The sequence below is a fragment of the Phyllobates terribilis genome, unplaced genomic scaffold (genome assembly GCF_046119375.1).
Source record: "Phyllobates terribilis strain yellow unplaced genomic scaffold, ASM4611937v1 Scaffold_4__5_contigs__length_816908805, whole genome shotgun sequence".
Lineage (NCBI taxonomy): Eukaryota > Metazoa > Chordata > Amphibia > Anura > Dendrobatidae > Phyllobates > Phyllobates terribilis.
In genome coordinates, this window is record NW_027362764.1 from 544450944 (window position 1) to 544465609 (window position 14666).

Below are 14666 nucleotides of genomic sequence, written 5' to 3' on the forward strand. Positions count from 1 at the left end.
ACCTGGCACAGTTGAGATTCACTGTCCGAGGGGTCGGCACTCGCAGTGCAGACGGTCTGGGCATACATTGAGATCCGGCGGTTATACCCGCAGTCCATGGGTTCTGTAGTCAGGGGGCAGTGAACAACCACATATCCTGGCCCCTGACACCGCCAGCACCTAATGGTGGAAGTACTGTTAGGTCTTATGACCGTTTGGGAGGGAACCGGTCTCCTGCCACTCTCACTCCGAGGTACCCCTTCAGCACGGGTACGGTGCTGACTGTCTTTAGCAGAGGGACGCGACCCCTTTCCCGGTTCCTGGGTTAGCAGGGATCGGCATGACAGCCGCGAGGGGGCAGAGTCTCGGATGAAGTCCTGAGTGGCCAAGTAGCGCTCAATCAGGCTGACCACCTGGTGGAGGGTGCTGGGGTCCCCTTGCCCCACCCAACGTTGGATAGCGCCCGGCAGAGTCCTCACCAGCCGGTCGACCACCACCCTCTCCACCATCTGGGCTGGAGTCAAAGAAAATACGCACTGAGCCCTCACGTATGTATTGACCCCCAGTCGTGCAAGGTTCTCACCTTTGAGCTTCTGGTAGTCCTGGGCATCCTCCCGACTGAGGTCGAAGTAGGCCTTTTGGGCATCGCTGACAAGAAACTGAGCCACCACTTCTGCCCACTGGCCAGCTGGTAGGTTTTCCCGCTGTGCTGTGTGCTCATAAATGGTCAGGAAGGCTTCCACGTCGTCCTCCGGTCCCATCTTCCTCAACGCTGAGCGAACCTTGTCCCGGACCTCTCGACGTTCCGGGGCTGGTGCCGTCGGCGTCTCCCACAGGGCAGCAACAGTTCATTTGTTTTTTGCTGTTGCTGGTACAGTAGCTGCTGTTGCTGATTATGGTGCTGCTCCCGCTCCTGCTGTTGCCGCTGGAAACTCAGGTGCTGCTCCTGCTGTTGCCGCTGAGACTGCAGCTGCTGTGTGAGCACCAGCTGCTTTAACAGCTCCTCCATTTTTTCCACGGGATGGGGCTGAAAGGTGGCAGGCCGGATTGTGGGGAAACCCGGAGCCGGGCCTTGTAGATGCTGGGGGTTGTAGTCACCGTGGCGGTGACCCGGTCCGTGACCTAGGGCGGTCAAACCACAGTAGTTTATGTATAGTTCGACTACGCCACCTGTGGGATGCGGTTATTGGGAAACGCCGCTGCAGAGCAGTCCACTGAAGCTGATGGTGTGTGCAGCAAGGTGATGTGACTTCCCACAGGAAGAGTGGCGCTTCAGGGCAGCGTGTATGGATGATGGTGGTGATAGTGCCTGGATCAGTAATAATAACACAGAGTCTTTGCAGTGCAGTCCTAGGGTCTTTACTGGTGGAAATTATATAGGCCCCAAAGTGAGTACTTGCTAGGGATGAGGGCCTGGTCAGTCTGGGAGCAATCCTAGAATTCCCCTGGCCAGGTGGAGTTGTAGGCCTGCCGTTCTGACTGTACTCTTTTGGCTATCCCGCTTATAGTCGTGTTGTAGCCCACCTCCCTGAGTGTGACGTGCTGTGCTCACCCGTATGGCTGGCGACTCGGATCCCGTGTATTCCTCGCTCCTCTGTGGCGGTACTGGTCCTTTTGTGTGGCTGAGCCTCCGGGCTTCTGGGGGCCAGGAGACCTGCAATCTCCTGCCTTACGGTATCTGCTGCTGGGCTTGAAGGGTCCCACAGTCTCGGACTCCGGTGTCCGGTCCTCTGTGTACACTGGCCAGGACGAGCTCTGCACAGCTCCAGTCCCTGGCTTCTTACTCCTGAGTGTCCTATCTGACTCCTGACACTGAACTAACCTAACCCCGCCTCCAGACCCAGTTATAAAGGGCAGGATCCTCCCCTTTTCTGGTCTGGAGCAGGAGGTGTTGCATGTAGTGTGTTCCTGACCATGAAACTCCTGTTTTGCTCCCAGACATGGTATTACTACCACTGTGGCAACCAGACCCCCTGGGGTGCCACACATGCATCTGCCAGTGGGGTATGCCTCAGTCACAATGCCCGCATTCTCCACCAAGCTGTAGAGCGGCGGTGTTCACACCGTGCAGTAACTGAGGCAGTGACCCAAGCAAGTCAAACATAAACAGCTTTATTCAGCAACTCACGGGTAAACAGAAAAGTCCTGCGGTTCGCAGCTGGGTTACATGAGTTCTTAAACAACGGATGCCGTGGGCAAAGGCCGCGCCGGGCCGCTCAGAGCTTGACGGGTGCAGAGCCTTCACAGGCATGGGTTCAGCTACTCACAGGTCCGCCGAGCTTTCCTGCTATGTTTCTAGCAGGTCTTCACACTGAACAACACTACTCCTTAATGCAGGGTTTTTAAAGGACCTGTGGCAAGAGGCACAGGAAAACCCGGGTTGGAGGGAGGAGGCCGCCCCACTGCCTTCCTGTGGCCTCCTCCAAGAAATGAAGGCCCTGCCGGGTTTTACTAATCTGCCTTAGCCAGATAGCCTGACCAGATCAATGCTCACCTTCATTCCTGCATTGCAGCCGCAGGTGAGTTTGTGACTGCAATGCACTCCAATGGATTTAATAGGTCTCTATACACATTATGGGGGATAAATACCGTCCCTCATATACGATCCCGGTCACTGCCTCACAATATATATATAGACTATAGTGTCATGATTAAACTGCACTTATCAACAATGATACCTATCAAACCATTAACGTCTTAGGGTAATCAAAACATTAACACTTCAATTTAAATATAAACACAATAAATTCTGTTAAATTTAATAAATGTAACACATCAAAATCAAGTGCCTCAAAAGTGAGGGATGAGCAAATACAATGCCTTAAGCAGGTCCAATAAATGCAATAACCACCCCTGCTGGAGAATGAAATTTCCATCTCCAAAAAGCTTGTCGGCAGAGGGAAGCATGAAATGCTCTAAAATTTCCTGGTAGACGGCTGCACTGACTTTGGTCTTGAAAAAACACAGTGGACCTACACCAGCAGATGACATGGCTCCCCAAACCATCACTGATTGTGGAAACTTCACGATAGACCTCAAGCAGCTTGGATTGTGTGCCTCTCCACTCTTCCTCCAGACTCCGAGACCTTGATTTCCAAATGAAATGCAAAATTTACTTTCATCTTAAAACAACACCTTGGACCACTGAGCAACAGTCCAGGCCTTTTTCTCCTTGGCCCAGGTAAGACGCTTCTGGCATTGTCTTTTGGTCATGAGTGGCTTGACACAAGGAATGCGACACTTGTAGCCCATGTCCTGGATACGTCTGTGTGTGGTGGCTCTTGAAGCAATGACTCCAGCAGCAGTCCACTCCTTGTGAATCTCCCCCAAATTTTTGAATGGCCTTTTCTTAACAATTCTTTCAAGGCTGCGGTTATCCCGGTTGTTTGTGCATCTTTTTCTACCACACTTTTTCCTTCCACTCAACTTTCCATTAATATGCTTGGATACAGCACTCTGTGAACAGCCAACTTCTTTAGCAATGACCTTTTGTGGCTTACCCTCCTTGTGGAGTGTGTCAATGATTCCCTTCTGGACATCTGTCAATTCAGCAGTCTTCCCCATGATTGTGGAGCCTACTGAAACAGACTAAGGGACCTTTTTAAATGTGTTGGAAGCCTTTGCAGGTGTTTTTTGTTAATTATTCTAATTTACTTAGATAATGACTTTTGTGTTTTCACAAGCCGTAATCATCAACATTAACAGAAATAAACACTTGAAATAGATCACTCTGTCTGTAATGACTCTATATAATTATATGAGTTTCACTTTTTGTATTGAAGAACTGAAATAAATTAACTTTTTGTTGGTATTCTAATTTTGTGAGAAGCACTGGTATATTTTAGCTCATGTGGCAGTTAATATTGAAAAAGTGCTAATGCATAAATAAATATTAAATAATCTAAATGTCTCTGTAATGTACCAAACTCTAATAAAGTGACAAATGCATGCAGCTGATATGGTAAATAGTTCTGAAAAGGTGCAAGTGCATAAATACCAGTTCAAATAGCAACTAGTTTTATAGAGGTGCTAGTACAACACTAGGAAATAGATGTCACTACATATGGTCACATAATGTGTCTGCAGCAAGGAGTTAACACTGAACTTTGGGAAAAGGGAGGAACAAAACAAAAACTGAGGTATACTTATACCAGGGTGAAGTAGTAGCTCCTAGACCGGGCATGCAAGCGTGTCCCTACCCCGACGCACGTTTCGTCAACACTTCCTCAGGGGGCGCCGTGAGGAAGGTATGAGTATACCTCAGTTTTTGTTTTATACGTCGATACCCTATATGTGGTGGAAAACTACTGTTTGGGTGCATGAAACCAACAAGAAACAAAATTAGCATATAACCTGCTGTAACTAAATAAGTAAAAAGCAAAAGTGGATGTAAATAACAGAGGGTACTTAGTAAACATTGTTTTTGATTAAAAAAAACATAAAAACCATCCCACCATCGGCAAGGTGACCCTATTAGGGACGGTCCTACACTTTCTAATATTAAAAAATTATCATGTGTCAGAAGCGACCTCAGTGTGAATAAGGGCAGAGAAAGGACTGGGTCCCGAACTGTGGACATCTCAGCCTTAAGAAGCTATTTATATGTAATATCCAGCTCAAGGAAGGGAGGCCACTCCCTAACTTGCACAAAATGCAAAAATCCAAAGAAAAACACAAAAATTGAGCTGGCGTTTGAGTTGGTATACATGCAACACATAAACAAATGTTTACATTGGCTATTAAACAGACAAAACCTACAAGAAACAAAATGAGCATATACCCTGCTGTAACTAAATAAGTAAAGAGCCAAAAGTGCACTTTTGCTTCTCAAGGCTGAGGTGTCCAGAGTTCGGGACCCAGTTCTTTGTCTGCCCTTATTCACACAGGTCACTTGAGACACATGGTAAGGTTTTAATATAAGTGTAGGATCGTCCCAAATAGCATTACCTTGCCGATGGTGGGATGGTTTTTATGCTTTTTTTTATCAAAAATAGTGTTTACTAAGAACCCTATGTTAATTAAATGCACTTTTGCTTTTTCCTTATTTAGTTACAGCAGGGTATATACTCATTTTGTTTCTTGTAGGTGTGAAGAATATTGAAGATACGAGGGTCAGTCAATAAGTAATGCCTCCTATTTTTTTTCTCCTTTTAATTGGAAAGAAATTCAAATGCAAATACATAGCTTGAAAACCATAAGATTAACGATTAATTTGTTACTTTGCAATACAATCTTCATCCATTTCCACAGTCTTGGTCCACCGTTTAACAAGGGCATGTATTCCAGCATGGTAAAAAGCATTCTTGGGACCCACCGTGCACAAACTTTTCTGTATCCCAGTTGTCCAATAATTTTCATCACACTGCCTTTATTGAGGCAGATAATGCCACACAATTCATCTGCAGTCACCCGGCGGTCACCACGAATGATGTAATCGACTCGCTGAATGTTGCTTGGAGTCACTGCGGTTACTGGCCTGCCACTCCGCATTTTGTCAGCCAACGGTGATGGCCCTTCAGCTGTGTTAAAGCAACGAACCCATCGTCTCACAGTACTGACATCCACTGTTGCATCACCGTACACATTTTTCCGTCTCTCATGAATTCAAATGGGCATTTCACCTTCTGCATGCAAGAATTCAATCACAGAACGTTGTCTAATACGAACATCGATGTCAGACATTTTGAAAACGGATACAGTCTTGCCACCTGTTGGTGCAGGAAGTTGAAATTGCTGTGGATTGGAGAAGAAGGTTTGAGGAATTGTGCCAAATTCGAATATTTAACATAATTACCTTATTTAATGAGAAAAAAAATAGGAGGCATTACTTATTGACTGACCCTCGTATAATCCCATGTCGATCATTGTGCCTTGTTTGGCGGGGGATTATAGAGGTCTACAATGTACAGCTGTAATCCGACACTTCTGCACTAAAGAAGGGAGGGGGCTGAGGGACAGTGAGAGAAAAAAACCCCACCAGCTAGCTGTGAGCTGCTACAGGAAGACCCCCTGGAGATCCCAGCCATGTGGCCGTCCCTTTTTGTCAGACCATTATAATTCAATACTGAGTTATGGGAATACTATATGTCCTAGTTATTCATAACCTAGATTTTCGAGATCCCAAGAGAATGGGGAATGTCACCCTGGCTTCCAGCACAGTCTAGCTCGTAGTGATAGGGAGATACACGGCACAGCCTTTCGAAAGCCCCTAGGGCCACTGTGTTTGGTCTCCATGTGTAGCAGAGGCCCGGCTGGATGCGATGACACCAGAACCGGCTCCTTAGGATCGTCCATTAAGAAAGTATAGCCCATTTTAGGTTTTGGAGTGTATAGTTGAGTGAGGCCAGGGGTGGAGATTGAGGTCCAGCCAGGGTGCAGTAGGGGGAGTGTCCCAGAGAGGTTAAAAGCTTCTGCAGCCCTAGCTCAGTGCTTTTTCTCTGGGGAACTCGCAACATGTCGCGTGAGAAAAGTCACAGAAGAGAGAGGGACCCACTAGCCTCCCATGTGGCAGCCCCTTACCCACACGCCAAGCGTTCCATCTGACTGGTAACTGACTCTTTTTATTTCTGCATTCTCTTGTACCACTACTATTGTGTTTGCATCTCTGACTATTATGTATGTATAACCCTTATGTATATAGTGTATTGTCTAGTGTGCCCTTAAGGCGATTAAATATATAATTTAATCTTGGGCTGCTCTTTTATCTCGATCCACAAATTCTCACGTCCATTGTTCGGTCCAACGAGCATGCTACCGGGGCTGGCTCCTGGCCCGATACAATCCCCAGGTAGGCTAGCGGGAATTATTTTTAATAGGAACTGGTGCCAGCTCTACCAGGCCGACAAGGTCCTGCTTCACTAGGGCTAGTGAAGGGACCTCTCAGCCTGTCAGGGGTGTAAGTGAGTGTGGTGCCACGTCAGTGACTGAATGGGTCACCTCTTCTCACTCCCGGTGCATTCCTGTACCCATGTGGACAGGGGGTGTCTGTGTAGAACTGTACCAATCTGACCTTACACGTCCCTGAGGGGGTGTGGAACGACACGTTGGTGCAAACGGCAGATCAGTATAACATGATCCATTTGACCTAATTGTGATGGCAGGCAGGTGGCGAGGTGTGGATCCGTCACAAGTGGTGGCAACAGTGGGATTCTGCGGGATCTCCCTGGTGCCATTCTTCACAAGTGGTGGCAGCGGTGGGATTCTGCAGGATCTCTCTGGTGCCATTCATCACAAGTGGTGGCAGTGGTGGGATTCTGCGGGGTCTCTCCGATGCCATTCTTCACAAGTGGTGGCAAGGGTGGGATTCTGCGGGGTTCCCCTGGTGTCATTCATCACAAGTGGAGGCAGCAGTGGGATTCTGCGGGATCTCTCTGCTGCCATTCTTCTCAGTAGGTTTTGTCTGTTTAATGGCCAATATGAACATGTGTTTATGTGCTGCATGTATACCATGCTCCAGCTCAATTTTTGTGTTTTTGTTTGGGTACACGGCAGGGCTCAGAAGGGAAGGAGCGCCAACTGAATTCTGGAGCTCAATTTTGGCTGGAATAGATTGCGGGTGCAATGTCACATTTGAAAAGCCCCTGACATGCCAAAACAGAAGAAACTCCCACAAGTGACATCATTTTGGAAAATACACTGTTACGGGTCCGGGTCTTGGAACCTCTCTGCTTCGGTGCAAGGAGGGACCAGAGGGGCATGACTAAGTGCCTACTCGGCCTGACCCAGGTCACATGGCGGCTTAGTCGTCTCTGTGAACCAGGGAGGGACCGGGCAGGTGAACCAGGTGCCACTCTGGGACCGACCTTGTGTGAGAGCAGGCGTCAGATGACAGGAGCTGACCGGTACAGCGGATGAGCACGGCAGGCAGGCTGGCGGGTAGTCCGGGTAGATAAGCAGGCAGGTACAGCTGATAGCCACACAGGTGCTCTGGGAAGGCAAGCTGGCGGGCACGACAGGTTACTTGGCAGGTGCTCCGGGTAGGCAAGCTGGCGGGCACGACGGGTTACTTGGAAGGTGCCCCAGGTAGGCAAGCTGGCGGGCACGGCAGGTTACTTGGCAGGTGCTCCAGGTAGGCAAGCTGGCAGGCACGGCAGGTTACTTGGCAGGTGCTCCAGGTAGGCAAGCTGGCGGGCACGGCAGGTTACTTGGCAGGTGCTCCGGGTTGGCAGGCTGGTGGGCACGGCAGGTAACTGGCAGGTGCTCCAGGTAGGCAGGCTGGCGGGCATGGCAGGTAACTGGCAGACTGGCGGGCAGAACTATTAGACAGACTGGCGGGCTGGAGTGTTAGACAGACTGGCAGGCAGGACTGACAGGCAGCGGGACCTGAGGGCTGAAGCAAGTGTTAGCACACGGAACAACAACCTTGCATAGGCACCTCCATTTTTAAGGAGGTGCCTTATATAGGGGAAGTCCTCCGGCCATTGGCCAGTGACTTTTTAGGACGGCGCGCGCGGCCCCTTTAAGAGGGAGGGAGCGCCCTAAGCACCGTGCCCAGGAGGCTGCACGCGATGCGTGCCACAGCAGCAGGGGAGCAGGAGGACGCCGGACCAGGACAGTGGTGGTGAGGGGAACGGCGTCTCTGCCCAGCAGGAGGCAGAGACGCCGATGCTACATACACCTCTTGAGAAATTTATCAAAGGGTGTACTGAGCATTTTTAACCCTCAGGCCACTCACAGAATTGTATAGTATTGGGCTGAGTCAATTTAAAATTACCATTTTTTCCACAAAAATGTTGCTTTAGCCGTAAGTTTTTCATTTTCAAAAGGGTAACAGGAGAAAATGGACCATACAATTTGTTATGCAATTTCTTCTGAGTACGCCAATGCCCCATATGTGGTCAAATACTACTTTTGAGGCCCAGTGCAAAACACAGAAGGGAAGGGAAGTGCCATATTGGAGCTCAGATTTTGCTGGAATGGTTTGAGGATGCCATGTCACATTGGCAGAGCCCCTGAGGTGCCAGAGCAGCAGATCCCCCCGTAAGTGACCCCAATTTACAAACTACACCTCTCAGTGAATTCATCTAGGGGTGCAGTGATCATATTGACACCACATGTACCTCACAGAAATTTATACCAGTGGGCGGTGAATAATGAATAATTACATTTTTACCACTAAAATGTTGTTTTAGCCCCAAATTTTGAATTTTTATAAGGGCCAATAGGATAAAATGGACCTCACCGTTTATTGTGCAATTTCTTCTGAGTGTGCCAATACCCTATATGTAATCGAGGAATACTTTTCAGGTACAGTACAAAACTCAGAAGGGAATGAGCTTCATATTGTAGTGCAGATTTTACTGTTATGGTTTGCGGGTGCCATGTCACATTGGCAGAGCCTCTGAGATGCCAGAACAGCAGAACCTCCCCATAAGTGACGCCATTTTACCAACTACATCTCTCAATTAATTCATCTAGGGGTGCAGTGATCATATTAACACCACAGGTGTGTCACAGAAATACCATTGGGCGGTGAAAAAAAAATAATTATATTTTTACCAAAAATATTTTGTTTTAGCCCCAGATTTTACATTTTCACATGGGAAAATGGGTAAAAAATGGTACCAAAATTTGTCACACAATTTCTCCAGAACGTGGCAATACCCCATATGTGGTTGTACAGAGCTGCTTAGCCGCATGAAGAGACTTGGGAGGGAAGGAGCGCTATTTGACTCTTGGAGAACAAATTATTGTAGAATAGTTTGCGGACTCCATATATAGAGCCCCTAAGTGAGAGATGAGCAGAATCCCCTCTCAAGTGACCCCATTTTAGAAATTATACCCCTTTAGGAATTTATCTACAGGCATAGTGACGATTTTGACTCCATGGGTGTTTCCCAGAAACAAACAGCAGTGGATGTTGCTGAGTGAAAATTGCAAATCTGCTGTTGTAATGCCCAGTACGTTGCAGTGACCAGAACATTGTGCCCAGCTCGTGTTTCTGGACTCATGCATCCGTAAATTAGGTGGACTCTCATCGCTACAGAAATGCCAAACATGTGGACGCTAAAGGTGGTTTAGGCACACTGAGGCTCAGAAGGGAGGTGGGCATTAGGATTTGGGAGTGCAGAATTTGCTGGATTTCTTTTGGGGGGTTAGGAGCCCTGTCAGTTGTCCAGACCCTTTGTGTTACCAGTAACGTGGAAGCCCCCTATATTTCCATTAACAGATGACGGACCTGAGTGGGGACTAGCTTTTTTTGTGAATTGAGTTGAAGCTTTTATTGGGAACATTTTACATAACATTTTGGATCACATTATCCTGCGCTCTACACTGAGCAATTATATTGGGGTTTCCATCTAAATCTCTGAGTGACGAGATTCAGATGAAACCCCCGAGGGATCTATTCACTATAATGAGGCAGCAGAGTTCCTCTGGACTTTGTCTGGCCTCTCTTCAGCAGTGGCCTTTTAATAATCTTTATTTTTATATACCACTAACCTATTAATAATAATAATCTTTATTTATATAGCGCCAACATATTCCGCAGCGCTTTACAGTTCAGAGGTTCATATACAACAGTCATAAGTAACATAGCTAAAGATAATACAATAATTAAAGCAAAAATAATGATGACCCTGCCTGCTCATAAGAGCTTACAATCTACAATGAGGTGGGGGTGACACAAAGTACAGGGGCTTATTTACAATGATGGTCCAGCCATCTTGAGGGAATGGGGGGGTAGATAAAGGCTGCATGAGCTCTTCATCAGCCAGTATTTGTAGTGCTTTTGGGTGCGGTGGAGACTTATGTTTGGAGAAATAATTTGGCAACAAAAATATAAAAGGACTTTGATTAGGGAACGTTCCCTAAACAGGTGTATTTTAGAGAGCGCCTACAACTGTGTAAGTTGTAAGTCCTAATTTCTTGGGTAGAGTGTTCCAAAGAATAGGTGCAGCTTGGGAGAAGTCTTGGAGCCGGGAGTGGGAGGTACGGATTAGTGTGGATGTTAGTCGAAAGTCGAATGTGGAGCGTAGAGATGGGTAGGTCGATAAACAGAAATGAGGGAGGAGATATAGGGGGTGCTGCGCTGTGGAGAGCTTTGTGGGTGAGAACAAGCAATTTAAATTGAATCCTATAATGTATGGGCAGCAAGTGCAATGACTGGCACAGAGCGGAAGCGTCCGAGTAACGATTAGCCACATAGACGACTCTGGCTGCTGCATTAAGGATGGACTGGAGAGGAAAAAGTTGAGTGAGGGGGAGGCCAATTAATAGAGAGTTACAGTAGTCAAGGCAGGAGTGGATCAGGGCAACAGTGAGGGTTTTTGTTGTTTCCTTGGTGAGAAAGGGGCGGATTCTAGAGATGTTCTTCAGGTGCAAGCGACAAGAGCGGGTAAGATTGTATTTGGTAGGTGAAAGAAAGATTGGTGTCAAACACAACGCCCAGACAGAGCGCCTGCAGGCTGGGCGTTATTGTGGTGCCACACACGGAGAGGGAGATGTCGGATTTAGGGAGGTGAGTAGACGGCGGGAGAAGAAATTCAGTTTTGGAAAGGTTGAGTTTCAGATAGAGAGCGGACATGATCTTGGAAACTGCGGTCAGACAGTCACTGGCATTCTGTAGTACAGCGGGGGTAAGGTCAGGGGATGAAGTGTATAGTTGTGTGTCATCAGCATCAAGATGGTACTGAAAGTCAAATTTGCTGATGGTCTGTCCAATTGGGTCCGTGTAGAGAGAGAATAGGGCCAAGGACTGAACCCTGAGGAACTCCAATAGTGAGAGGAAGGGGTGACCGGTATGTTGTAGTGACCAGTACATTGTTCCCAGCTTGTGCTTCTGGAGACATGCACCCGTAAATTAGGTGGACTCTCATCTAACATATAGATGCTAAATGTGGTTTAGGCACACACTGGAGCTCAGAAGGGAGGGGGGCATTAGGATTTTGGAGTGCAGAATTTGCTGGATTTCTTTTGGGGAGTTAGGAGCCCTGTCAGTTTTCCAGACCCTTTGTGCTACCAGTAACGTATAATCCGCAGCGCTTTACATACATTATCACTCTTTATTTCAGAGCTGCACAAAACTGTGGCCGACGGCACTTTTATGCATGCCTAATAAAAAGACAGACATCGTCGGATCACAGGCCAGACGGTGTCCATGGTGCCTCCATCTGCCTCATTACAGGGAATCTTCCACCGGGGGTTCTGTCTGAATCACGTATTTCAGAGATTTACATGGAAACTCCGATGTAAGCGCTCAGAGCGCAGAATAAATGGGAGCCGCGCCTTACTGAGATCTTTGGGAGGCAGAAAGAACAAATCAACAGCAGGTGCTATTGATGAGATTCTATCTAGATAGGATGGAGAGGATGAGGGAGGTGCTTTGTCTCTAGCTGCTCCCTCCTCCATAGAATGGTACTCATACCAGCCGCCATCTCCTCTCAGTAATGGTAGACTCTCTCTTCACTGAATACAGATTTTACCTCAAAATTTAAAATTTTCATGACTGATCAATTCTGGCAGAGAAAGAAGCAGATTTCTGATAATTATATATTACATGTGTACTATTGATTTGTGAAATAAAAATGACAGTGACTCTTTAACCCCTTCACGACATGTGACATAAGTTTACATCATGCTCAGGAAAGGGTTCCCGCAAGATGACGTAAATTTACATCATGGCGGCCAGGCAGGCACAGGAGCAGTGGCCGCACGATCGCTGCCAGAAGTTCGGCTTAAGTGAAAGATCGGATTAGCGCCCTGTGACGTCATCGCTTGTGCCCGATTGTTACCATGGCAATCCGAGGTCATCATGACGACCCCCAGGTCAGCCAGCTAGGGCAGCCCTGCTGGACCATGCTCAGACCATGGTTAAGAGGCTTCTGTCAAGTGCCCTTATACTTCACCATTGGCTTCCAAGTAACATGCAGTCCCAGAATTTTTTGCAAAAAAAAGAAACATGAAAATTGTTCTTAACAAATGTGCTATGTGTGAAAACCTCATATACATGCAGCAGATAGGTGACAGCTAGAAATATCCATGTGCATTGTCCCTGACGGGCAGGCGTTCCGGTGAGGTCCGCAGCGCAATGTACCGAGCTCTCACCGCACCAGGATCGTTTACAAATCTCCCTCCTTTCTTCCCTCCACAGCAGCTTATACACAGTCACATTCCCTACGGCAGCCAATCCCAGCGCTTGTCTCATGGATGCCTCACATACGAGCAGCTGTAATCGGTCCGCTGATTGGTGTCTGGCTGGAGATATGCTGATTAGCTATGAATGGCCGTGTGGGCGGGGCTGCCAGCGGCCGGGAAGTGTAGTGGCTTCAGGTTAGTGTGACGCTTCCTGTACGGTAACTGTCCGTTACACCGGGCGGCTGCTTCTGCCGTGCTCCCCCGTGTGCTGAGCCACTCTGGCCGGGATACAGCTGGCCTTCTACCTGGAGCAGGTAGGTGACTGTTCACGTCATAGCTGCCATGCACTACAAGGCTCAGCCAGCCTTCAGCTGTTCATTGCATGCAGACAATGGCTGGCAGTGACAGCTGTATGGGGGAGGGGAGGCTGCTATACATGCACAGCAGTATTACATTGTAGTCCTAGGGGGTCTGGTGTGTGTTCTCAATAGAGGGGTCACCTCGCCTGCCGTGTATTGCACTGGGGTCTCTGTGTGTAATCTGATTTCTGTGATATTTCCTTCATCCAGGGTGTGAGCCATGGCAGGTGCCTGTGTATACATGCACTCCCATTGTCTCCCCTTACATGGAGTAATAAAAGTGGACCATCTGATAATTAAAGGGGTTGTCCACTGAACAGCCCACGCTCAGTCAGGTCAGTGCCGCTGATGGCTGCAGCCGTCCAGGATACTGATGAGCTGCAGCGGTCAGGAGACACAATAGTCTGGAAGTACTTACCTGCTGAGCTTGGCCGTCTAGTTGTAGCGGCCGATGTGGGGCTCTACACATTTGCCTCCTATTCAATGTGAAGCGGATGTGTAGTAGCCCGTGTCGGCCACTATAACTAGATGGCCAAGCTCAGCAGGTAAGTACTTCTGGCTGACACCGCCAACTCCAATAGCAGCTGATCGGTGGGGGTGTCGGAACCCGGCCGATCAGACATTGATTCCCTATCCCACGGATAGGGCATCAATGTATAAGTAGTGGACAACTTCTGTAAACTATAACCAGAGCGCCTCTTGATGAATGAACATGCTACTTTTCACTACGTTATGGTTTCTGAACCCTGAAGCGATTTAAAGAAGTTACAAACAACAGAACATAATAAACAGTGGCCCACCTCATATACCTAAACAGACCATGGTGTCTGGTCGCACTCGCCAGACCATGGACCGATTGTTGCCTACTCAAAATATAAACATGTAGAAACAGGAGAAAACGTGAGTATAAAGGCATAAAAGTCATAATTTTATTCAATAAGATTTGCATATCAAAAAATACATAATAGTACATAAAAAAGAAGGGGTATAAAGTGCAGGGTCACCTTGAGTATTTAAAACCGGGCGCCGCCATCTTGGACACAGTCGCTCCGGATCAGACAGTGTAGGGACAGCGCTGCTGATTTAGGGAGAGATATATCCTGCGAAATAGTTAGTGTAGGGTCTGTAAAGGCTGCCAGATCAAACAAACAGTCCTTCTCAGGACTAATATCCATCCCAGATACCAGGCAGCCAGGCTGTATAGGAGACGCAGTGGTGATACCAGCAAACGCTGCATTACAGTCCTGTGTGCTC

At 47.8% G+C, this 14666-nt stretch overlaps 1 protein-coding gene across 6 annotated transcripts in view; it reads left to right on the plus strand.

The window, feature by feature from the left end:
* Window positions 1–14666, plus strand: part of RTTN (rotatin) — a 308992-nt gene that overhangs the window by 66367 nt on the left and 227959 nt on the right. For 4 of the 6 annotated variants that reach the window (XM_073678958.1, XM_073678963.1, XM_073678961.1 and 1 more), the window contains exon 1: window positions 13173–13367. The exons of 1 other annotated variant lie outside the window; for it this stretch is intronic. The gene's annotated coding sequence lies outside the window, so the exon portion shown is untranslated. Of the gene's footprint in view, window positions 1–13166; window positions 13368–14666 lie in introns of those variants that run through there. One more of the 6 variants, XM_073678959.1, reaches the window with a different exon arrangement.